This window comes from Lepisosteus oculatus, chromosome 2 (assembly GCF_040954835.1).
Source record: "Lepisosteus oculatus isolate fLepOcu1 chromosome 2, fLepOcu1.hap2, whole genome shotgun sequence".
Lineage (NCBI taxonomy): Eukaryota > Metazoa > Chordata > Actinopteri > Semionotiformes > Lepisosteidae > Lepisosteus > Lepisosteus oculatus.
Genome location: NC_090697.1, coordinates 48093066 through 48118609, shown reverse-complemented (window position 1 = coordinate 48118609; position 25544 = coordinate 48093066). Strand labels below are relative to the sequence as shown.

General features: G+C 37.9%; 1 protein-coding gene across 3 annotated transcripts in view; it reads right to left on the bottom strand.

Moving 5' to 3' along the window:
* mapre3b (microtubule-associated protein, RP/EB family, member 3b) overlaps positions 1–25544 on the bottom strand; it is a 90754-nt gene that overhangs the window by 38309 nt on the left and 26901 nt on the right. Inside the window, exons 1-2 of one of the 3 annotated variants that reach the window (XM_015347925.2) lie at positions 19895–20033; positions 9767–9802 (exon numbers count right to left, since the gene is read on the bottom strand). The gene's annotated coding sequence lies outside the window, so the exon portion shown is untranslated. Of the gene's footprint in view, positions 1–9766; positions 9803–13895; positions 13920–19894; positions 20034–25544 lie in introns of those variants that run through there. The other 2 variants (XM_015347930.2, XM_015347918.2) reach the window with 2 other exon arrangements.

The window sequence follows — 25544 nt, the reverse complement described above, 5'->3', positions numbered from 1 at the left end:
AATACATTTAAGTTAATTTACAACAAAGCCAGTTCTACAAAGTTTAAACCACTAAATCATACAAAGTCAGGTACCAACCCTGCAGGCCTAATGAAGACTGTCCATTGTCTGCATGATTCCAACCTGCAATCTGTCATTGCCACGTCTTCCTACTCTCCATAACAATGATGTGCTCACACATTGGTAAGGCTAGAGGAATAGTTTGCGCTACTCTAGTAATGCAGTCTAAAGGGACCGATGGCCTACTTTTTACTTCAAGATAATCGATGCCGACCTGAGCACAGCTTTCCAACAAATTTCAGTGAGTTTTGTTTGAATTGCTTCATATATGGAAGATATAATTTTACATCAGCTTTTCATATTTTAATTTACCACATGATCAAGAAAGAGAGAGTTAAAAAAAACTTTCCAAATGGCACAGTAATTCACTAAAGCAGGTGCCACATGATTAACAAGTCTCTGACCATTTCGAGCCTACCATCACTGAAACTACAGAGACAGAGTGCTCCCCTCCTGCACCTGGTACTTCATTAATTGAAATTTGCTGCAAATGAGGCAAGTGGGTAATGTGGGAAGATGGGTTTATTCACAGGAATATAATTAATCAGGCTTTCCCAATTCTGCTATAACCTAAAGCTCCTATTGCATCATTTGTTTTGCCTGAGGTTGAGCTTACGCTGTCAAATGTTGTGAAGGTACAGTACCTCCTGCAGCACAGCTCATTATGACCAACCATGGTCTATTTTCCCAACAACAATCAAAGTAAGACTGGGAAGAGTTGGGAAAATAGACTATGGTGGGTCATAATCCTGCCACCTCCACTGATAAAGCAAATCAGAGGAGAGTGTTAAAATGTATCAGCGATTTAATCAACCCACAACAACGTCTGTATTCCGTGAAGGTCCTAAACAGCCTAATTACCTTTTTAATGTGCTCCACAAATGCTTCAAAAGAGTTTTCACTTGGCATACATTTCACATTCATTTACAACTGATCAACTGATGCCATTTCTTTTAACAAGGCACAGAAGAAAGCACTAAACCAGAGCTGGATGTACAGTATTTCAAAAGCTTAAGCAACTGAACTTGCCAAAGAATTGTGGGGAGATTTTTTAAAAGCACAAAGTTGTACAATAATTCCATTCTTTACACTAGTACACAGGAGCTATGTAATGCGTAACAGCTGGTTGCTCATTAACACATCACGTAACTCATTTGACTTTCTTGTGCTCCAATTAACAGACTGTTCAAAACTTCCCAGGCTTTAACACATACAGTACACAAGAAAATGCAGGTGAGCAGTTTTTCCATATACACTTTAATCAATCTACAGTATATATGTATTTTCTTTGTTCTAGTAAACTGTGAATGAACTAAATAACAACAACAACACATTTACACATAAACACCATCGTTCAAAAGAGCGATCATCCCAAGGCAAAGCATCAGCTGAACCAACTCACCCTGGCAGAGCACACGAAACCGATTTTAAACCAAGATAAGGTAAAGCAATTTAGAAACGCCAAGTTATATAATCTGTCTTTGGCTGAGTTTGTGAATGAACATTCTTAGAATAGCAACATTCTAATATTCACCTTCATTTGTCACAACAATCTTGTATCCTGACCTGCAGAGAAAATGAATTAATGTTGTCAAGAGAGGAGCTCCGTTTTAAGTGTCTCCAATCCCTGAGCAGCTATAGTTAGATAGCTCTCAAGGTGAAAACCTACCACAAACTATGTGGTGTATTTATGACTCGGGGCAATTTTATCCAAATAGGCTTTCACGGAGAAAAAAGACTTTTCACCTGTGGCATTTCCTGGGCATGCACCCACACATTATTCCGAAAGCTTCTGCAGCAGACATAACTTACATTGCTTGACTTATCATCTAACGGATGCTTTCAATAAAGAATTTATTTAAAAAAAGATCTAAGTCGACCACCGTTTTACAAAATATAGATAAGGAAATACAGATACGATATATATAAGGAGAACAGAATGCTCTATACTGTAGAAAGACTAAAACACTCTACAGAGACAACAAAACACTGTATGAGGAGACTGAAATACTATAGAACAGAACAAAACACTGTATAAGGAGAACAAAATGCTTTGCAGAGACAACAAAACACTATAAAGAGTAGGAAAGTCCCATCATCATTTTGGATAGCAGGTGCAGGTTAACTACGGCTTTTTAAAGCAGCAGCAAATGAAGATGGGAGAGAGTGACCTGGAATGAAAACATCCAGACAGACTAGCTCTCCAGGACAAGGACTGGCCAGCTCTGGGAATAAGATAAGAAAATGCTATACATTCCATTTCCATTCCAAACCATTGTATAGGGAGGGAGGTCACAATTCTGTATTGAGATACCAAAACACTGTAAAGCAAGACCCAAGCACTGTGTTGGCACATCAAAATTCTGTACAGGAACAGGAAACTGCTACTGTATATACGGAAAACCAAAGTATAGAGAGAACACAGTGTTGCAGAGGGAGATCGAAATACTGTTTAGAGAGAGCAAAATAATGTGCAGGGAGAACAACATATTGTATGAGAAGAAAAGGCATTCCTGAAGTACTTTCCTGCAGGAAACAGCATGAGCTCAAAACAATTAAGTGAACTTGGAAGCTCACAGGGTAACAAGTACCCTGTATCTTTTTAAATACAGATACAGATCATTTTTTTAGACATGACCTGCAAAAAGCAAAAGGAAAAGAACTTTTTTAAAGATGACACTGTGCCAAATCGTTATTTAATGATTTCAGAAACATGCCTGAAATTCAGCCCATCATTTCCACAGTGCAGTTAGTGGTGAACGCCATGGCCCACATTACCTGCTGAAGTGATGGGAGGGATTAAAGCACATGCAAGTGGTTTTCTTCTCAATGAGATGAATCTGTTAACCTTTGTCTGGTCTGCTGTGTTTGTCTGAATGGCACTTGAAGACTTCAGTACTCCAGAGACAGTCATGACATTTTGGTGTTTGGAAGTCACACCTATAGGACTTGATATATTTAACAAGGTTAAGAAGAATTTTGCCAGAAGAATATGCTGATTCGGGAGCATGTTATCAATAACAACCAATGGTGTGCCAGTGATGACTGGCCAAACTGTCAAAGCTGAGTCTGATATTCTTGAGGTCTTGTGTCAAAGCCAAACTGTCAAAGCTGAGTCTGATGTTCTTGAGGTCTTTCATTATTATTTACTAACAAGAATTTGGTGATAAAGTAGTGTGGTTCATTAATAACATCAATTACATTATCACACCCCACAATAAATTCAAATTATTGTGCGAAGTTTTACGACACCCTCAGTTTTAATCACTTCTGAGTTGTCATCCGAGTAAGGTGATTTTTATTGTGTGGTGAGTTCCAGTGGTTTAGCAGGGAAGGGAAGGGAAGCTGTTGTGTGATTCCTTTCATTTGTGTCAGAAACCAAAGCATTTTAAGAGTCAAGTAATGAAAATACCATCCAAAGATCAGACATTGTGTAGCTGCTTGACTTGGCATTTCTAACAGAAAAATTAAACTGGCTTGAGCTGTATCTTGCTGAGAAACAGAAGACAATTATAGGTAAGATTACAGCAGTGAAACTTTCTCAACTTAACCTTTGGCTACAGCAAGTACACTTAACCTTTGGCTACAGCAAGTACAGTAGAGTATAATGCAATTTTTTCTTCTGTGCTCCAAACTCTGGAAGAAAATGAAGCCACTGCTGACCTTCAGGACATTAGCAGGTACACTGACCTTTCGAATAGGCTAGGCCTACAATTCAGTGGCAGATTTAATGATTTTCAGTAGTGTTAGCTATGTGTGCTCTTCAAACCCCTTCATGGAAGCTCTGAACAAATTAGCTTGTTCTTTATCCAAGATTGTGTAAGAGCAGAAATGGAGATGATCAATCTACAAAATTACATTGAATTGAAAGGGGAGCCAGAGCCTAACCTGGCGAGCAAGGCAGGATACAGTCTGGACAGGACACCAGTCCACTGCAGGGCACACGCGAACACAAACACGCACACACTCACACCAAGGCCAGATCAAAAGAGCCACTCAACAAAATAAAAATTGTGGAGGCCCCAGCACTACAGGTATTCTCAATCAAGCAGTCAGAATGTAGGAGCAGTTCCACATGCCTCTGCATGCCCACAGCAGATGAGCAGATACACAAGAGAGTTTAAATAGGTGACCTATTAACAGACTATCAATGTCCATGTAACGGAAATGGTGGCTATGCTTGTTACGGTGCTCTGAAACAAACCCTGCCTTAACGCACAGCTCTCAGCGCTGTGAAGGACAAGATGTCACACTCACTGGCTTCTGAAACATTTCCTCTTAATCTCTCCAGGCTTTCCCTGACAACTATAGCAAGGTTAATCTTTATTCAAGTACAATTACTGTGCAGCATATTCCGTCAGTATAATATCTGATGAGGACATATTTTAAATAACTCCTTGGCAATCAAGCATTTCCAGTGAATTAAAGATCATCTTAAAATGCCATTAGTCCTAGAGGGATGAAAACTATTGGATCTGACAGGATTCCTATTCAGTGCTCCATTAATATTTTAAACTTTCTCACAATCAGACTACAAAAGACTCATTAAAGGAAATAAAAATGTTCTGAAAGACAAGCAAGTTTGAGCTTTAAATTGAATAGTCCTGCAAGTTACCACTCACAAAATAAAACAGTTTTGAACAAACCGGGAATACAATGGTGAAAGTTCACAGATCATCTGAACAAGTAAGGCACAGACCAGGAAGACATATTTCAGTGCTTAGAGACCACACTGTCAACCTTAATGAAACAGTACATTAAGACATAGAGAAGAAACAGAAGCGAAAAACCTCATAAAATATTAACGTAAGTGTGTGCAGTCCAATACCCTACCTCTCATGTGTCAAATAATTTAATCTTATGCTGTTAGGAGACAGTTAAATAAGATTTGAAAAAAAAAAAATTAAAAAAATTAAATACTGCATAGAAATATTTCATTTTATACTCTGTTTCCCATTTCATATTCTTCATCTCCACATTTGCTGTACTTACACAAAAATATTTTTTGTTTCTTTGTTTTACATTTATCTACAATTTTTGTTTTCCTTGCAAGCCTTCTTTACAATTCATTTTTTTAAAGAAAAAAAAAGCAACAAAGAGTGTTTGCCAGTAAAGTTCTTAAGACAGATATAATAACCTCCACTGCAGGGAAATATTATACACTATACAATAACTGGTGCTACTAATAATAGTAATAATAATTATTGATCTATCAGTTATCAGAAGGCTGTTGAATACTGCTGAAGGGTCGCAACTACCCAGAGCCTATCCTGGAAGATGGGACTGCACCCTGTGCAAGATGTTAGTTCACCACAGGACACACACTCACACACAAACACAGCTATGTTTCTGGAAACCAGAATCTCTAGAGAAAATTCCCTCAGCTCTAGAGGGAACATGCAAACTCCACACAGAAGGCTTCTCGGGCTTGAAACAAGCCCAGGATCCAAGAGTTGTGAGGCAGCAGCCCTAGTCACTATGCCACTACTTTTTTTATTATTATTAAAAGAATGTACAACAGTACAGCTATAAATATTTACACTCAAACAAAAAACCTGTTCCAAACTCATCACTGGCTCTCTCTGGCTCTGAGTTCCCCACCAAAGGACCTTGGAAATTAAGCAGTCAACGTTAGTACTGATAGCAGGAACCTCCATACAAATGAAAACAAGAAAAGCAACAATGCAAATGGAATGCATTAGTTCCCAGAAATGAAAAGAAAATCTACTAGTGGCCAGGTTAACCAACAAGATCCGTTCCGGCTGCTGTAAAAGACCAAGACAGGAGCCACCCTTTAACAATAGTGCCAGTGAGAACAAGAAATTATCTTTGTTACCATTTCTGACACATACAAGACAAATAATTTCTTCTCCTGCGATTCGAAGAGCTACATTGTAGTAGCTTGCAGTGCTTACATGTTTGTCTATTAGTATGAAAAAAAGCCACATATTAACCATGCCTGGCAATTGTGTCATTGTCAGGACTGATAAGTCTTATTTCTATGTGCTTTATTTCATCACAAACCAAAAAACCGTAAATGACTGCCAATTTTGAATTTTCCAAATTAATAACAGTATAGAAAAGCCTCTGTCACATTTTGGATATTTTCAGCTTGTCTTTGGTAGGCTAATTGTATCACAGAATCTAATATTAGACTGTGAAATGTGCAGCACCTGCAGTCAGACACCCTGAACTGCCTACCAAGGAGATTGCTGTCTGCAGGAACAAATTAAAAGAAGATTTAGAATGGCCAAGTTAATTGAACACTTAGGGAGAAGAAAGACACATGCGCTAGAATATTCCAGACTGGGAATGGCTGTAATGTGCTTATTCTATTGTGGTTCACAATATGAGCACAAAAAGGAGCTACTGTATTAAAAAGTATTTGACAGTCTTCAAAATTGCTGTCTGATCGTCTGTGTGATTCACTCATAGGCATCCTAGAGACAGAATGTAAACTGCTTAAACACCCTTTGGGGTGTGTGACAAAACTGACAGACAAACCCCCACAGCTCTCACAATACCTGTACAATATTACAGGTATATAATATATATATAATATATATAAGGAACAACAATCACACCAGGGTCAACTTCCTCCAAACCTGTACAATATTTATTTATTCATACAAAACGTGTACATCTATACACATTTATTTTAAGGCTACAATTTTATTACATAGATACAGTACATCCATGCATACATTTTCAAACCCTTTTATCCAGTACAGGGTTATGAGGGAGCTGGAGTCTATCCTGGAAAAAAAAATAGGCGCAAGGCAGGATACACCGTGGATGGGACACCAGCAGATTTCAGGATAATAATAATAATAATAATGATAATAATGATAATAATTGCTTATACTTATATAGTGCTTTTCTGGACACTCCACTCAAAATGGGGACTCCCCTCCACCACCACCAATGTGCAGCCCCACCTGGATGATGTGACAGCAGCCATAGTGCACCAGAACTCTCACCACACATCAGCTATTAGTGGGGAGGAGAGCAGAGTAATGTAGCCAATTTATAGATGGCGATCATCAGGAGGCCATGATTGGTAAGGGCCAATGGGAAATTTGGCCAGGACGCCGGGGTTACACCCCTACTCTTTTTGAGAAACGCCAAAAAGAGTAGGATACACACAGACACAAACATGCACACACTCACACCAGGATCAATTTTCCCAGAAGCCATTTAACCTACTAGTATGTCTTTGGGCTGTCAGAAGAAAGCAGAGCACCCATAGGAAACCCTTGTGAACTACAGGGAGAACATTCAGACTCCACACAGACATTACTCCAATGCCAACCACTGTGTTGCCTGATATATACACAAGCTACAGTATATGAAAGATATGTGCAATATGTGCATACACACTATACAGTATATAATATGTACATGTGCTAAACAGAATTTAAGAGTGGCTCTTTTGTGGAGAAGTGCTTCTGGACGGTAGCCAGCATGTCTGATTGCCTCTGTGTGTGTGAATCCAGTTTCAGCAGTCTGACAGCAATAACAGCAGCAGATAGATGACGCTTAGAAAAAGCCATCTTTGAAACTGACAGACACACAGAAGTGCTTCCAGCAACGATCACAGACACCATGTTCATAAAAGCTATTCTTACTCACACAAGCTCCCCCACCCAGATGGAAATTTATACCAGCTATGACATCTGATAAACAGTGACACAGTTATCACAGTATCAATGTCTATCAACAGTCTATCTACTGTACAGTTAGACACTGATACAGTTATCACATGATAAAGAGAATCACAAGTGACTTATACCTTCTAATACTAATCCAGACATATTCAGTATTTCGAACTATTCAGATATGGTATTGGCCCTTAGGAACAACAACACATTGCAGAAAAAAAGCTTTTGATATTAAGAAAATTACAAATATAGAGCTTTTCTTTATTTACTTAAACTTTTTTTGTTAACTTTAACAGAGACTAATAAGTTCATGCTTAATGAAATACTATATTTGCTGAACTTTCAGTGTTTTGTGCCAACTCATACAAGAGTTACTTGGGTTTAACTAAAGCAGATACATTATGCTGTGTGCAGAAGAAACAAGAGATCCGATGTCCAAAGCATTAATAATGTGTGGTAATTTGGCCCAGTACCACACTTATTCTTAGGTTGTTAACTATTGTTTTCACAAATAACTTCCTTTGAATTTATTGTGCCTTCATGTTGCTTTACATTGACATTGCTTTACTTGCAAGCTCTTCGAAACATCTCCTATATTACAGTTAATCATATAACAATAAAATAGTCATGTAAAGCATGTAGAACCCCAGGAAACTCGTTTCCAACATGTACAAATACTCTCCTCACTCTCCACTGGATTTACTCTCATGCTGATATACAGTATTGCATGGCCACATTTTATTGACTCAATCAATTTAGTAACTGACAGATATCAGCTTCATCTGAGTTAATTCAGAAGCGGCACACTATGTCAGCAGACTATCAGGAAATTGACTCTTCCCTCTATTAAATGGTGATTGTGTTCCTGTCGCCATTATTCCACCCAGGAGTTAGCAGCATTAACAGAATGGCTACTGAGAAACCCAACTCTTGTTACAAGAAGCTCTCTTTTGTTGGATTTAACTTTCCGATGTGCAGTGAGAGGAGCCTGTTTAAAAGAAAAAACACTGGAAGGTGGGAAGAAACACAAACTACTTGATTTCAGGTTCCAAGACGTAAAATTTTAGGAGATCACTACACGTAATGTATGGCAATGTCAGTATAGCAACTACTGTAGAGTGACAACTGAAACGCTGCAGCTATAGGTAAAATAATCAGCACAACACTTTCCCTCATTCCTTTACACAGCAGCCTTTGATTATAGTTTCTTCCTGTACTGTATATATATCCCATCTCTTACTTCACCCCAATTGTAAAGAGCAGAGTGTTAAAGCAAGCCCAATTTAGTTGGTACAAGCATCTTTATGTTCTCTGTCTATGGAAAAATGGATTTGTATGAAAAAAAAAACACAGGTTTATTGAAAGCAAAATAATGTCAAGCCTGAAACCAAACATATACCTGCTATTCTCTTTATACCTAATAGCTTGCAAGTACTGTCCACTTGTTTTCTTTTGTTCAATTTCCAAATGGGATATAATATCATTTATACAATGCATTTCAGCTTTAAAAAAGACTGAATCACTCATCACAATATTCCTCTTTACAGAATCTGTATTGCTACAGAAACTGAAAACTCTTTTTTTGTAGAAGGTATATTTATACAAACACACAGACACACACACAAAGCTGTTAAATGTAAAATAAATGCTAGCAGCCACTTAGATGTTTATTGCACCACTAATATGCAGTGTGGCATAAAAAAACAAAGAGTTCATTACATGTTGGAAATAAAGCAAAATGATGATTGTTTAATGAACACTAATTATTATGTTATTTCAGAGACAGAACTTTCAATGACTGTGGCTGGAAGACTAAATTGCAGGTTAGTTAGTCCTTTGCTTCCAATTCACCCATGACTTAAGCAGGGCCCCAATTATATTCTATATTAGGTAGAAAACAGTGTGCACTTTTGGTGCAAACTACTGTGAAAAGCTCTATTGGAAATGCAACCAAAAACCTACTAAATAGATGGAAAAAAGCAATTTATCCTGGAATATTAAAACAGTTTCCTAAAGCAAATATTTCATACAATCATCTGACTTACCTTTGACCAGTAAGTCTCAACCTTCAGATGTTCTTCCTGTAGGTACAAAAAGAAAGATGGTCAAAACAGGAAATGATATAAAATTACTAACATTTTTTAACATTATTCTGCGTGAACAAGAAAGGCACTTCAACTCCTTTCTGGAGTTGGCTTATTAATTAATATGTCCATTCATACTGTATATACTGTAGACCCACAACTCTAAAGACACCCAGGAGACTCTTTGAGATATTTCTGCTTCACACAATCCAATTTGAATGGTTCTGAATAGCTGCCTTTCGAGAGCAAAAATAGCGCTGCAACTCTAACATATGTACTATCATTAACTGTAATTACAGTCACAGACAAGGTGAGATTAATAGAGCTCAGAGAATATATTCAAACAGTAAAGGAAAACAAAACGACACATCCCACTAAAAGAGCAGAGATGTATTCAAGCCCTAAATGTATGCAAGGTGTCTGGTGTATTAAACAAAGGATTACCGTCCTTTTTTTGTAATTGCCATTTGTTGTATTTTTCTGCCCAAAGAAAGCAGAAAGGATTAAGAGCCATTACAGCTTTCAGAAAAAGGGACAGGTTATAATTTCAAATGAAAAGGTTCTCACACAGCATCCTACAGGCACAAAAGCCTGCTTCATTACACAGGGGATTCCCCACAGAGTTTATTGCTTAAAGAAACTGGCAGGGAATTCCTTTTTTTCGTTGCAGAAAAACAGAGTCTCCTGCTGCTTTCGAGAGTTGTAGTTGCCCCCTAACCACAACATCTCTGAACAAGCCTGTTGAGGCCTGACCAATAATACTACAGTGCTAGAGCAGTGCTATAACAGTCATGAAAGCTTCCCTCTTAACTTTTTGCATGATATAATCCAATTGTATTTAAACAGGTAGAATTTAAGAGAGGCTTCAGAGGTTACTTTGCAAGTCATACTGTATATAACTTCAACCAATTTGCTACACATACTGTATGAGCTTGTCTGGGAGGGGATCAAACTGTAGCCTCGCCTCTTCTGCCTGCCTACATATAAATATCACTCCTCATGCCTGCATGGTTTATTTTCACATCCATTGCTCCACTCCATCTTCACCCTTGCAGCATTTCACTGGATCATCCCCGTGCTGCTGTTGAACTAGTAGGGAGCACGTACTGGACTTTGGAAAGAAGGCACGTAACTTTCAGCTTATTATGACACCTTAAGAGTTGCTCTCTATTCAAAAATAAAAAAAATTCAAGTAGGACCGTACAAAACTTAATGAAAACAACCTTTTCATTCAACTATTTACCAAATAAATAGTTTGCAGTGGCTGTAAAACAGGAAGTGGGGTTGATTAGATTTGCAATTTTTATAAACAAGCCAGTCAGCACTGTAACTGTAGTGGAGTCATATGCTTTATCTCGCAAAACACAATGCCCTATGACCCTTTGTGTCCCACATTCCCAGGGTGTCATATTTCTCAAAGCCAACATGTATTTTAGGTGAAATTATTTATACCTGAGCTTTTTTTCAAGAAACCTAAAGTAGGAAATCTCACCTCCTGAATGCAGTAACTGTATTTTCTGCAAAACTAAAGGAAGATACTGCTGGGGACATGACATGAAGTCATGAAGTGAACTAAGAAAACATGTCACAGTTTGAGAGGAACTTCTGGAAGCTATTGTTTCAAAATGTTATCTGCAATAAGAATAGCACAGGAAATATCCATTTAGAAAAGCTAAAACGTTTCTGTAAAACGTTCATTTTTCATTCCTGTAGTGCATATGCGCACTTTTAAAAGTCCTTGGATAATGTATTTGCTTTCACATTTATCAAGGTTGAAAACCATTATTTTAAAACAAAATCCTAACAATACTTAGGAACTGCTAAAGCTGATTCCTGAATAAAAAATCCTCAGCAGGTTGATTATCGACACCCTAAGACCTAGAAAACAAACAGAACTTTCTTGTACTTGCTCGTTCCTTAATTTAACTGTGAGAAATACAAAATTAGTTACAGTCATTAAAATAAACCCTTCACTGTAGCTTTACAAAATCATGAATATGATAATGTACATTATCTTGGATAAACAACATCCATTCCAAATGGACAAATTATACCTATTTCAATTTTCCAATTTGACAAAAGGAAGAAGAGTGGAGCACAGAGCTTTATTGTGTTTATAATAGAAGGTCCACTTTGATGGTTTAGGGGAATTAATGAACCGTGCAGATTCTGTTGTGCTAGTTTTTGAAAGCCATTTATTTGTTTACTGCTGTTGACAATTTCAATACATAAGAATTGTGAGCTAAGGCAAGAGAGATTCATTGAAAAAATAAACACTTTGCCTCAATAAAAATGTTTTTGAATAAATGTTCACTTTCCTCTATCCGCTATGATTTTACCGAACACAGTTACTCTAGGCAACAGAAATGTGAACTTTTCTTTCCTGCACTGTAAAGGGCATACAGTGGGACAGGATAGGCTATACAGTTCAGAGGACACATGTTAAAATCTTAGATATATCATCAGCCATGCTACTGCAAGAATTGCAAGAAAGTTTACTACAGCGAAATGTCCGACAAATGACTGGAAATGTTGATAAGAATGTCTCCCTAGCATTAGTCTGAAAACTTTTTTAATACTTTCAGTACAATTACAGATGAAATTTGATTTAATCCTCGAACTGAGCCCTACAAACTTTTTCACAAACATGCGGTGATGCAGAGATTTTTTCCGGCCTTTCACCCCAAAAGGTGAGAGGTCCTACACAACGGCGACTCCAGGCCAGAATAGCTGGAAGCTGTTTACTTCCTCCTGTCAGCTGTTTACCGACAGCTGAGGGTCCTCTGTACAAGGAGGCAACTATCCCAACAGCGCTGGAGCAGAGGGAACACACGAGTTCCCTTAGTGCACAGGATCAGCGATTATAGAAGAACTTTGCAATTAAAGAGGAAAAAAGGTTACTCGTAAATTTATGTTATATTCTTGAAAGCATTTAATATTTGTAGTTATGTTTCTAGGCGGCATGGTAGCTCAGTGGTTAGCATTGCTGCCTGGATTCAATTGTGGAGTGCTGTCTGCATGGAGTTTGTATGTTCTCCCTGTGTTCACGTGGGTTTCATCCAAGTGCTCTGGTTTCCTCCTACAGTCCAAAGGCATACTGAAAAGTTCACTGGCTTCTGGGTAAATTGGCCCAGTGTGAGAGTGTGTCCGTGTCTGTGTGTGTCCTGTGATGGGCTGGAGTCCCACCCACTGTGTTTCCTGCCTTGTGCCAATGCTTGCAGGGATAGGCTCTGTCTCAACGGTGACTCTGCACTGGATTGTTGTGTTTCCTTGTGCTCTTTAATTATCATGGCCTGTGTACGCTTATTTTTCTAATTTTTAAACAAAAGCATTAGAAAAATGGAAGAAACCTGCTGCAGCAAATTTCCTTAGGTTAAGGAATATTTTTTTATTGATTCATGTGTTAAAACTAGTACACAATGTCTGACCAACAAACGAACAAGCCTGAAGCTTGTACAGTATGTTAAAATTAGATGTTTTAAATGACACAGCTATTGTTCTTATAAATGAGGTCTCTAGGAAATTTACAGACAGAAAAGGCAATCCAGCACCTTCAGAGACTGCTGCAAGAAAGGGAATGCAAAGGTTTGCACATTTGCCTTGCTAGCTTCCTGTAGTACACTACTGTAAGTGTTTCTTTCCAAAAATAATATTCCATAGAATTTTTCATTTAACACATTAGGTTGCACCACTTTCAAATTTCCAAGGTGGGAGAAACATGTAAAAGTTACACTGCAGCCTGCAATTGAAAATGATTTATTCTCTTCTCTCCTTTCCTTCTCTTCTTTAGAGCCTGAATAAAGAAGTTGAGTTACATACAGCAAAGTGAAAAAAAAAGATTAAATCAGTCTTCTTTCTTGGTCCTTCCTTCTTAAAAAAATGGCTATGATTGTTTCATGGCATTATAGTGTATTAGTGCATTAATGCCCCAAGCATTATAGTGTTAATAAGAGGGAATGGGTAGTTTTACAAACCTAATGGGGCCCAATGGAATACACTACATATTGTAGGGCTTAAGATATTTTCCTTTTGTAAATGCTTCTACATGTGTAAGGTTAAAAGTGTTAATTTAATGCTTTAACTGTATTACCTTGCTGTGTCAGCAACTTGGTCTTTGGACACTTCGTAGAGTATATCACCCAGGCAGATCTGCTTGTGGAAAACAGATTTTGTTCTTTTAAAACAGGATACAGGCACACTGACAAGGAGATGAGCAATACTGACTCTCCCAGATCTTGGGTCCTGGGACTGATTCTGGACTGCATGTCCAGATTTCTTCAAGTGTTTCGGTCTTTCCCACTTCCCTGGCTGGCTAGGTTAACTGTCTTTAAACTGTGTGTTGACCCTACAGAAATTACCTCCTCCCTCCCATCAATCACTTTTACTTTCATATTGCAAAACAGTTCTCTTGTACACACACTTATAGCAAGAAATATCAGAGACATGCTACAGTGCATCAGGGGTAGGGTTAGGATCTACAGATCAGTATAAAGAGACATGTTAAGATCCTCCTCTATTGCGCGTGACAAGGAAAGAACAATTGAAAAATACCGCAGTATACTGTAAATACATGAATGTTTATGAGATATAGAACCAATCTTGACAGCAATCTTAGAGCTTTACTGTCTTCTAATTAAATTTCAATTTATTTGTCTCTGTCCTTTAAGGTATTGTTATATTACTAAGGTTTAATTAAAAAAAATAGTTTTTCAACTAAATTTGATGACTTAGCACAGCACATCAAAGGTTAAATACAATGACTCTGAGTTTTACAAAGCAAACTACCGCTGACCTCGTTTACAAAATCCGGTCTGAGTCACTTGATAAGTTGTAAAATGATGAAGGATGAAATTAAAGGATAATTAAAAAATCTACCTCTTAAAGTGCAAACTGCTGTAATTTTAAAGGTGAATTTAATACAGAAGCACAACAGTATGGTAGAATTTACTGAACAGTTTGAATTTAAACTCCCAGGCATAAAACTGCAAATAGTTATTCCAGTAGGTACTGTTTTCCAGGATATTCTTTATTGTTTTATGATAATAATGGTGTGACCCTGCTGTAGTGTATGAACAATTACATTCAGAAATTGAGGAATATACACTGAATCCATACAGAACATTGCTCAAGAATATTGAGCTTTATCAGTTTAAAAGACAGCATTATACTTGGTTGACACTACTATCCTTAACCCAGTAGACTACTAAGAAGAATATACTATTCTATATTTAAAGTTAAAAACTACTCTTTACGTTTCTGTAGTCAGAAAATTGCTCCATCAGTTAGTCCACATTTACCATTAAAAGGATATTTCATATTCATGATATAAACTGTTCTGTTTTATGAAGGTGTTAATGACTTTGGCAAACATTCCACTTAAATGTAAATTAACTATATAAAGTTTCTTCACGTAAAGCAAAGAACAAGTTATTTCCACTGTGTATCTTTTGTTGAAAAGCAGCTTCCTGATGCCCAGAACCTAATTTGTCACCTAGTCTAAAAGTTTCCTGTGCCGGATCTTAAATTGCACTTTCGGTCTGTCTAAATTAAGAGTTAGCCAAAGTCAATATAAAACTGCATCAGCTTCAAGTTTCTGAAGAGTTTATTTAGCTTTAATCATCTAAATGAGTTTTTCAGGGTGGAAGGTGTTGAAATCTTAATTTTGAAACGTGTAATTCATGTCACCATTTTCAAAATGTGCCATTTTTTGGTCTTTTTTTTAACCTGTTCATGCATTACTACTGTACATTTACCAACGTCTATTTTAAGGCATGCCTTCTGTATTCTTAAAGACTGTACATAGGTTTTATACTTGTTTGATTGTACCAACTGGTCTTATAATTGTAAGTTATCTCATAATGCAATCTTACAATTTTCCAAAGATATACACAATTCATAGTACAACTATAACAAAAAAGAGAAAAACTAGGCTGCCTGTGTAACATAAATAAAACTACACCTAAGCAGCAAAGTGAATGCATCAATAATTAATTAAATAATTAAAGGATCGGATGTCACTGCTATACTGACTTTTACCATACAGTAGCCCTTTGGATGTGTCTTATACTTAGACATGGTCCATGCGAACTCTCACTGAATACTGTTAAAATATATAATTTAACCAAAAATTGGCATCTACTTTTCACAAAAGGAGAGAAGAAATAGTGCATAAATAAATAAGTAGAAATAAATGTATACAAAAAAGATACTTCCTATCTGCAGCTATCAAAATATTTTTTTTTATCTGCACATTCCCTACCAAATCTGTTGTGTTTTGTTTCTGTATCATTTCAGTTTGGATGCAAACAGATGTAATCTCTTCTGTTGGCCTCCAGGTATATGTACTTTATGTGCTAAGGGCACAGCTTTGTTCTCACCTGAATTCTATAAAGGTTAATCTTGTATGACCAGTTATTCTCTAGTTACATGAACTATAGAATAAGATAATACTGTACAATGGCAGAGATCACTCTCCTCCTGTGTCTATTTCAACAAGCTGTGTGATATAATACCCACAGTCATTTCAGGTCATAACCACTATTCACAACTCCAACATTACAAAAAATATAAGGCATCAGTACTTCACAGGTCTTTCAAAAGAAATCTATAGGCCGTTTAACAGCTACAGTACTTATCTTTTGAAATCTTGTATAGACTTGTATAATTGCAGTAAGGCAATTGTGGCGCTGTAAGATATTGTCTTCAAACGCAAGTGAACACACACGACATATGCACATTCAAAGGTCTGGAATTATAAATAAAATATAAAAAACAATTAAAACCAAATAAGGTAATGAGTGAGCTACGGAGTTAGTCAGGGGGGTGTAACTAGCTAAACAGGACCGCGATTCCTCAAATGGCAACGCAAAACCAAAGAGTGGGGTGGGGAGTGTTCGGCCAGTGTTTTCTCGCCTCTCAGCAACACAGTGGCCCCTGCGGGTGAGGCTCTTTCAGGTTTGAGGCGCGGGCAGTGAGGGATGTGTCTCCCCTTCAATGACCGCTGAACCTCTGGGGCTTGAGAAAATAAAAAGAAGCCTGAAGTGGCTCCAAAAATTTAATCTTTGACTTTATGACGCCAGGTTGGGCAGTCTGAGGAGGGCCTGCCTGCACCCCCTCATTTCCACAATTGAGGAGGCATAATAATAAACTGGTGCTTCTTAATATATACAAAAAAAATGTCCACAACAATGATAGAACAAATCACAGCTGTAATGTAAACACCAAAGACCTATGTACAATCCACTTATTATCACATTATTTCCACAGGATCTCCCCAACAAGTGAGAGGATGGCCAACACAGTGGCTCAGTGTCCCCCACCTGTGACAATTCTGGAAATGACTTTACGACTGAGACTGGAATTGCTAAATGTTGACAAGATCCTTGCCAACAAAATCATGTAAAAAACACAAAATGCATGCTTAAAGCAATAAAAAAACAAGTACAGCAAAAATATATTTAATGTAAGAATACTCTAAAGAATCTGTGTAATATGTGCTGTAATATGTGCTTTTATGCAACTGAGATTTTGATTATGCTATTAAGTTAATGCAATGATCTATAGTACATTGATCCAAACCTGTGCTGAAGACTCGTGGTGCTCTGTGGGAGCATCATTAAGGCTTGTGAACAAATGTCATATTTTTGTTGTACTTTTGTGTCCTTAACTAACTTATAAGGTCATCGGAACATGATCTTCCTATCTACAGATTTACTGCAGTCAGTATCTTAGAGATCAATAACAAAACTAAAATGTATCTGCAGTTTTCTGGCAGTACCTCTGGAGACCATGATTTATACTGAACAAACCATAAGTCTCTGTAATAGGTATTGCAGAACGGTACTTGTTAATTGGAAGAACTCAGAGCCCTTTAGTAAATGTAGTAATATACTACAAACAACAATTAAAGTAAGCAACAATCACAAAAGCAATTTCTATACAGGACGTTGTATAAAAAGAACAACTTCACCGGTTTTTAAGATCTTAAGTCTTAAAGATATAGACCTTTGGGTGAAATGCCACAGAGTTAAAACGACAGACAATCTTCATATAAAGTAAAAATAATGAGGCGATTAACCAACTACAACAGTTAGATTCCTGCAGGACACATGTTAGAATTTAAAAAACCCAATGCATACTCTTTTTTGTGTTAAATGAAACAATCTTTGGCATCTGATTCATTTAGACTTTTAATCAACTTGACACTGGCCTCAGAACTGAAAAGATATGTATACATTTTGGTGAGAAACATTCTCCAAAGCCTGTCTTTCGGATGAGACGTTAAACCAAGGTCCTGACTCTCAGTGGTCATTGAAGATCCCCGAGCATTTCTCTATAAGAGCAGGGAGTTATCCCGGTGTCCGGGCCAAATTTCCCCCCTCGGCCTTTACCGTGGCCTCCAAATTGTCCCCATGTATGACTGGCTTGCACTTGCCCTGCGATGGACTGTCATCCTGTCCAGGGTGTACCCTGCCTTGTGATCGTTGCTTGCCGGTAGACTCCAGCTTCCCGCAACACCGTATGACATGACATTCTCCAAAGCTAAGCCAAGCCAAGTCAAAGGCTTAGCTAACCAAGCCTTTACAAAACTAAACTGTAGTATTGTACTGGTCTATCACAGTGATAGTACTTTAATTACAATGATATAAGCTGGATTTTTAGAAAAATCAAAATGTTGCTGCTCTTTTAAGAAATAATTTTCCTGTGTCTAAACAGTTACAGTACATAGCTATTCATCCATTTTCTAACCACTTTATCCAACACAGGATTGCGGGGGTCCTGGAGCCTATGATGGCAAGCAACATGCACAGGACAGCCCGTCGTGGGGCACAGGCCAAACCACAGCAGCCAGCGAAAACACAGCAAGAACGTACAAACTCCACACAGATAGCACCCCAGGAAGTGAACCCAGGGCTGAAGAACTGCCAGGCTGTAATGCTAACCACCGTACCACCTAACAGTTACATAGCTGTTTCAGAAATGTTGACCACATGACAAATGTCTTCTCTATTTTGAAAGACTACTATGTTTAAATTAAGAGGTTAGCAAAGACTCACAGAATAATTGTGCTTATAGTATGAAGTTACTAAGCAATGTTTTGATGACATTCAATACAGCCATTTGCTATATCTTCCAAGCATGGAAGGGGTATATCGTGATAATTAGAGAGATACCAAAAGAGAAAAGAGATAGGAAAATCCTTACAATCCTAAGAGGTTCCATAAAAGGCAGCTAAAATACAGAACAGTTCTCTTTCTATATCTCACAGATATCTTTCACTACATTTCTCAGAAGGTATTATTAATATGCTGAATGCTTGATTTGTAAAATCCTAGTAATATTGATGTCGCCATTGCTCCACAGACAAAGCACTACAGAATAATGAAGCACCAGAGTTTGTAATAATATTAAAAGAGGCTTAAGATAAGTACTCAGAAATAGCCTTATGAATAAAAAAGCTTGTCCTACAATAAACGTACTGAAAACAATAAGAAAGAACAGAAGGTGGGTGTGTACAGAATGTTTTCAGCCCTCTACAGGCATTTCCAGCATGAGGGAGAGACACTCAGCAGCTGGAAAGGGTATTTGAGCAATGCTGGGGGCTGAAATCAAAACTGGATTATTTTTCTATTACCCTGTGTCAGCAGAGCTTCAGTTCTCTGTATTAAAAACATAGTCATCACACATAAAAGCAAGGCTCAAGGCTTTCATTAAAGTTCTGTGTGTGTGTGGGGGGGAGGTTACCTGCATTAGAAGCCAAACATTCGGTCTGAAACCCCAAAATAACAAGTAACTCAAACCCAGCAAAGCTAAAAAGACAGAAGGCTGGATTACTAAAGAATTAGTATGCTTGTAAAATGCAAAAGAGATCAGCCCATTTACTGGCAAACTGAACTGCTCTCAGTAGTTGTCCATTTGAGCACAAACACAGTCAAAATCCATCCAATGTGCCCATTTTCCTTAAAATCCTAAATAATTCCAGACATATTCAACATGCCCTGCAAACACGTTACCTGTGTGAGAAAAAATAAATAATTTAGTGAGGTGTTAAGAGTTAAGAAGAATAAAAGATAAATGACCCAACAGTACCTTGTTGTTTTATGTAATTTCCCCAAGCAGTCAATGAGATCGGAAATAAACAGCGGTGTGAGATGGGGGGGGGCTGTAGGCTGTCCTGCAGCTCTGTTGACACAACCCCGAGAATACAGAAAAACGCAACACGATTGCAGACTTCTAATTGGTGCTAACAAATCCAGACACGGCTTGCTAAAGCAAAAAAAAAAAGAGAGGAGGGATTCAGCTGAATCAGCTGATGATGGCTTCAGCAGGACATGAAATATTTGCTGGCTCAAAGGGATCAGATGAGAATAAAAAACAGCCAGATCATGAATAGGGATTCAATCCTGGACAGGGCGGCCTACTGCCAAGGCCATGGGAACAGTTGCTATCCACAGAACTGCACCCAAGAGCTAATATTAGCATGCAGGAAGAGGCGAGGGCTCCCATCAGAATACAGGCCCCTGCAGGGTTGAAAACAGTCCCAGGCTACCCTCCAATTTCTCATTTGATTTTAGCTGCGCAGTTACAGCAATCTGTAGAGTTGCAGATTACTGTTTAGATTACTGTTTTTGAAAAACCCACAGGACTGATCAACTGCCATGTTGTGCAAATCTCACTGTCTTACAACTCAGAGAGAGGACAGAGTCTTACAGAGGTCAGAAAAAAGCCTCTACTTGTACTGTGTCAGCTATTGCAACATACTGTACTTGGAGAGCTGCAGGATTTTCTTCCATATTTAATATATGTTTTCTAATATTTTTTTATTTTAAAATAATACAGTTATATTATTGGTGATGCAGTGGTTAGCATTGCTGAGTCCTGGGTCCAATTCCTGGGGTGCTGTCTGTGTGGAGTTTGTATGTTCTCCCTGTGCTTGTGTACGTTTCCTCCTGGTGCTCGGGATATCTCCCACAGTCCAAAGACGTACTCGTAGGTTAACTGCCTTCTAGGAAAATTGGCCCTGGCGTGAGCATGTGGTTGTGTTTGTGTTTGAGTGTGCCCTGTGATGGACATGAGTCGCACTTAGGGTGTATCCCGCCTCACGTCCATTGCCTGCCAGGATAGGCTCCAGCTTTCCCACTGGAAAAGTTCTGTACTGGATAAAGCAGTTGGAAAATGGATGGATCGATGGAATTATTAGTATATTATCACATGACTATTTTACTGTGTCATATGGAAGGCTCAGTAATTGAAACTCTCAGTTTAGTTCTATCGGATGAATCTTGTACTGTTCACTAAATGAAAGCCACAAAAGGCATTACAGAATATTGGTTACTATATTATAGTATATTATAGTAACCAATATAGATATAAATTATATATTATAGTTATAGGTTTATTCCATCCTGAAAAGAAAGGAAACACAACGTTTCGGCTATGGAGCCTTCTTCGGGTGTGAGAAAGACAGCAAAGATTAAATAGCACAGGAGAACAAAAGCCGGGAGAGAGGAAGAGGCGGGAGTAGGGGAGAGGCAGAGAGGCCACTCAGGTGGTGCGAAGTGGAGAGAGGTGAAGAGAGGTGTAAGGTCATAACATACAAAGGAATAGAGAGAATTAGAAGAACACAAGTATGTCATCGAGAGAAGGGGGAAGGTGTGAACTAAGTTTCAGGATAATTTTAGTTTCTGCTATGGGAGCTAGGAAACCCTTTTTTGAGAACACAGATGGAGAGATCAGTGTGATCATGGCCGTCAGGCACTGTCTGCCCAGTCTTTCTCACACCCGAAGAAGGCTCCACAGCCGAAACGTTGTGTTTTCTTTCTTCTCTTTTCAGCATGGAATAAACCCATTACTTGTTCCTTTGCAGCCTTCGCATGCCGACGCAGCTACCCACCTGAACTATTACAGAGTATTTATTGTCACGTTCATTATTGTACTTGTAGACATTGTCTACATGTCTACATGTTCGAGCCAAATTATTTGTTTTCACTGGTTCATGTTTCATTACTGATTCTGAATAGGTCTACTGGGCCACCATGAGGATTTGAGGACTCAGCTCAGCTTTTTCAGCTTGTCAGAGTAGGTCACTCTCTGTAGCCCAGAAATGTGTCTGCTTGCTTTTCTTTGGATGTATTCCAGAACAACAACATCTTTTTTGGAACACGGTAAGCAAAACTGTGCAAAATATTCTAAATGAAGTCTAACTAGTGTGCTGTACATTTTTGACATGACACCTCTTAATATAATTATTTTATATAGGGTGTCCCATCTATATTTGACACATTTATATTGAACATATCTGAGCACAATTATACTTTTGACTGGTTTTATATTTTTATGTTCTACAGGTGAGCCCTTGAAGATTTGAATGATGGTCCATTAGACTATGCCAACACAAATTAAATATGTTAAACTCTCCTCTAAGTATAGTAGTGTCGTTGCTACTCAGAGAGCTTACAGATGGTAATTACGATGCAAAGAGTTATCAATTTTGCATTTATTAATTTATCAACTTATCTGGAAAAAATATATATTTCTATTCTTTTGTTTCATTTTCACTGATTTAGTTAATGAAACTGCAACTTTTCCTTCCTGGTGTCAAAATGAGGCAATTCCAGTCTGTCTATGGATACTTTAACATACTTGATTTTAGCCCTAGAAGTAATTACTAACCACTCAGCATTTAGCACATTGATAAAATCATACAAAATATGGCACTGACATTTTCCCGTCTTCAGAAACTTCTAACAAGTCATTTTCATTGTTTTCACATTGGAGAAAGAAGGGGATTCATACTTATACCTCATTTATTCATACCTTTTTAATAAATATGGACTCCATTTTGTTTCAGTACGTGCAATATTGTTTACCTAGCTCTTCTTTGTTAGACTATTTATTCCATTTAGTTTCCACTCCACACCCAGAGCACTCCCAACAGGACAAGAAGATACTGGTCTATAATTATTTGGTTTTGTCACATTTTTGTGTGGATGGATGCCACATTAGCAATTAAACACATTAAACTGTCTCATTCTTTCATTGCCAAAAAGTGTGTTTCAGTCTCTATCTGTACAGTTTCAAAACATACTTCAAAGCATGCCATATTTCGATCGCACGTTGCTAAGGGTTCTCTCACTTCTATTTTCCACACTCTGACTTTATTGTTTGAAAAGACCAAATCAATAATCATCCCACCTGCTTGGTGCTGTGACAAACGAGTAAGAAGGATCTGTTTTACAAAAATAACTATCTGGGCAGTATGATATATGTGCTATAGGCCTAATATGACAGGCCTACTGTACCTCTCTCTAGGTGGCTGTTGAGCCCTGAACATACGAACAAACCATAAAAGAAAAAAAATTAACAATGAGGGTTTATTTTACCAATGTTCATCAACATATACAAAAGACACATTCATTCTTAAAACCCAATAGAAACCATCCCTTTATATGGTTTTATATCCCACTGAAGCTTATCAGGTGTGAGCCTGGTCAGTACCTGGATGGGAGACCTCCTGGGAAAAAACTAAGGTTGCTACTGGAAGCGGTGTTAGATGTAAAACCAAGGTCCTGACTCTCTGTGGTCATTAAAAATCCCAGGGCGTTTCTTGAAAAGAGTAGGGGTGTAACCCCGGCATCCTGGCCAAATTTCCCATTGGCCCTTACCAATCATGGCCTCCTAATAATCCCCATCTATGAATTGGCTTCATTACTCTGCTCTCCTCCCCACTGATAGCTGGTGTGTGGTGAGTGTTCTGGCGCACTATGGCTGCCGTCGCATCATCCAGGTGGATGCTGCACATTGGTGGTGGTGGAGGGGAGTCCAGAGTGTCCAGAAAAGCACTATATTACTGTAAGCAATTATTATTGTTATTGTTATTGTTATTGTTATTGTTATTGTTATATACCTCGCCTAGTCTAAATTAGACCAGTGTGAGAATCAACACCACAGGTGAAATCTATTTACACAATAGAGGCCTATTGCTAGGTCAGCTGAAACTACTAGGGTAATTAGTGCTGGCCAGTCAAATCTACCTAATGGAAAAGCAAAGAAAAAGAAGGCCAGGGTGGTGGGTATTTTTTATAATGTGTTTCTTTATAAAGTGCTTTTTTTCTATGCTCCTGAACATCCTGCGCAATGTGAACGCTGCACTAGAAAATCTATAAACATTCCAAAATATAAAGGCAATTGGTCTGACTTTAGTAGTACCAGAGTGATGATAGACCTTGTCTCTACTGAAAGCAATGTGTTATTTAGACTTTTTATCAATAACAATTTACCTCAACTCCCCCAAAAGTCAGTAAAATAACCACAGAACTTCAAAAGTTGTTTTCATGAGAAGCACAGAAATTATGCCAAATATCCTCCCAAATTTCAGTCACATTTTCAAGAAGAGTTACAATGCCCATTGTAACTGTCTGAAAACGAGCTAACGAAATCTCATTTAGCCTCTTTAATTGAGTGATGACATGGGTCAAATGGATGTGATGTGCAGCATGTTAATAAAGAAAGAGACAACCATACAAATCTTCATTCATTGAATTACTGGACCCAAAGCCTTAACTCATGAATTATTTAAATGCTGCTCTTACCATACTTACCGTGCTCTAGAAGGAGATTTCTATTACTAAATCAGTACATTTAAATTAGTCTGTTTGGGAATCATAATATATTAAAAATAAATACATTAAGGTTGTATAAATCTGCCATGAAAGGTTACAGCTGTAGTGATACAGTAGCAATGATTGCAAGGATTTAAGTATTTCAGACCACTTTAGGGGAATTTAGTCAATTTAATTAAATGTTTCCATCTTAATAATTAGGTGTCTCACTGAAGGGTGTTTATGACATTACAACACTACTCTGAAGGCAATGTTCAGGCAGGAACTGCTTTTGCTTTGAACTGTGCTTTCCTGCACTATCTCTTTTACTATGGTGCACCATGGTACCATATACAGTATGGTATATCTTGGTTCCACATATGGTACCATATATGCAAGCAGATACCGTTTGTTTTGAGCTAATATACTTAACACATCCAATTTATTGTGTAACTATCAGAGCAGTGAGCAGAGTGGTAGTTCTCTGATAGCAATGATGATGGTCAATTAGATGACAGGAGACACAGTTACACAATAAATTGCATGTGTTAAGTATATTAGCTCAAAACAAGTGGTATCTGCTTGCATATATGGTACCATATGTGGAACCAAGATATACCTTCACCATCAGTAAAGAACTACCAGAGACACTGGATGGGACTGGATGTCTGAAACAAACATTATTTTCTTTAAAGGTGCTTCTTCTAAGTTAACAAGTAAGAAGACACCCAAGATACAGAAACTTTCCCAGACAAAACAGTAACAGAAAAAAAAATAATTTCAGTTCAGAAACAGTTATAGGGATTACTATTTAATCCAGAGAAAAGTGTCTGACTCAGAGTCACCGTTGCCCTCTGTAAATTACACAAGGATATTGAATACGTGTTGGCTAGGTGTTTTATTGTTACCACATGACTGTACTGTAATTCACTGCCAGCTATCCAATTTAATCACACAGCACTGTCGAGACAGTAGTGTATTTTGGTTCCCACGGCAAAAGATTCAACAAACAGCAGGAGTGGATATTCCCTGCCGTCCAGGGAATACACAAACAGACAGCAAACAGTGGAAGGCAGCACAGTTTATGTATACAAGTAACAGAAAAAAAAGGATCCTCATCCAGCCAGTGTCAAAATTAC